Raw genomic sequence first — 1521 nt, forward strand, 5'->3', positions numbered from 1 at the left:
GGCTACATTTGGGGTTGTACCCAGGACCTGCATGTGAAGAAGATGTGGTGACTGCTGCACTTTGGAATCAATAAAGGTCAATCAGAGATAAATTATCAAACTTACCTTGTTCCTGTCTTCTTTTTGACTTTGGTAATGGACCCATATTCGGAAGTCCAAAGATACTTCATTGGTTATCTTCATTTTCATGCTTACAATGGAGCTTTCAAAGCAAGTTAGTTTGGAATTCCTTTCAGCATAATGAAGCTTCTAATGTCAATACAAGTGAAAGTCAGGGTTTGAAAATTACTGTAGAACTATTTTAAGTCAACCTATGTTGAAACATTTACTTCAAGTAAACCTTGAATAAAATCTTTAAAGAAGTTATGGAACTTCACAGAATTTTGCAAATGTACATAACCTAGTAACATGAACAGCGAGTGTTAGGTTGCATAAGTGAAATGTAATTTGTACAATGTAAGTGGCATCAACTGGAAAGCATGATGCAGAATTGTGTGTAAGGAACTTACAATGAGTCATGGTTCCACTGGGGATTGAACCCAGGACCTTCTGCGTGTAAAGCAGACGTGATACCCGCTACACCATGGAACCATGCAAAAATCAATAGCAGTTCATGTCAACGTGGTTTTTCATGTGCGGAAATGTTTTGCAGTGGTCACTATTTCCTGATTTAATCTCATCTACTTATGTATCCAAAAGAAGCTATTTGCCTGTTGTGTACTGTTGATTTTTATTTGTTGTATACTATCTCTCAAACAGGTTCAAGGATTTTTCAAAAACCAAAATCCGCAGCATCAACAAATTAGGAACTCACAATTTTATTATGTTTTGTAGAAAGATTTGAGTAATGTTTTTTTTAATAAACAAGTCAAATTTAAGCAGGAACAGGTGTACAACTTTCTTGGTAGTATGGTATGAGGTTCAATGAAAAGGAACTGCTGGTAAAATCTAAATGTTTTATTGAAACAATATAATTGTTTTGACAAGTTTTGGTTCCACTGGGACTTGAACCCAGGTCCTTCTGCGTGTGAAGCAAACGTGATGCCCGCTACACCATGGAACCTTACAACAATTGCCATCTGTTTACTTAATGTGACTTCTCATGTCTCTGAAAGTCGTGATCACAGTTTCCTCAATTTTAGACAATCGTCCAGTTGTCTGTTTCCTAAGGAAAAAGGTATGCCAGCTGCGTACTGTCGCGTTTCACTTTGTGCGATGTACCTCTTGTACAATTTCAAAGATTGTTCTACAACTTAAACCCATAACATCAACAATTTTGCTATCTCACAATTGTGTTGTGTAGAAGACTTGGACTAGCTGTGTACAAAAGCCAGGACAGTCTTGAGAAAGATAAGGTTGTACAACTTTCCTGGCAGTATGGCCAGAGAACAAGGAAAAGGAACTGCTCGTCAACACTGCTTTCTGGAACAAACAATAGGTCTTGACTGACCTCTGGAAAACATTGGTACTGGTTGGCTACATTTGGGGTTGTACCCAGGACCTGCATGTGAAGAAGATGTG

General features: G+C 37.9%; 2 non-coding genes across 2 annotated transcripts; both read right to left on the reverse strand.

Moving 5' to 3' along the window:
* Positions 1-518: 518 nt before the first annotated feature.
* trnav-uac lies at positions 519-591 on the reverse strand. The gene has a single exon. It is a non-coding gene; the product is annotated as a tRNA-Val (tRNA).
* Positions 592-990: 399 nt separating this feature from the next.
* On the reverse strand, positions 991-1063 carry trnav-cac. The gene has a single exon. It is a non-coding gene; the product is annotated as a tRNA-Val (tRNA).
* Between the last annotated feature and the right edge of the window lie 458 nt (positions 1064-1521).

This window comes from Nematolebias whitei, unplaced genomic scaffold (assembly GCF_014905685.2).
Source record: "Nematolebias whitei isolate Nwh7 unplaced genomic scaffold, NemWhi1 Nwh_scaf_12918, whole genome shotgun sequence".
Classification (NCBI taxonomy): Eukaryota; Metazoa; Chordata; class Actinopteri; order Cyprinodontiformes; family Rivulidae; genus Nematolebias; species Nematolebias whitei.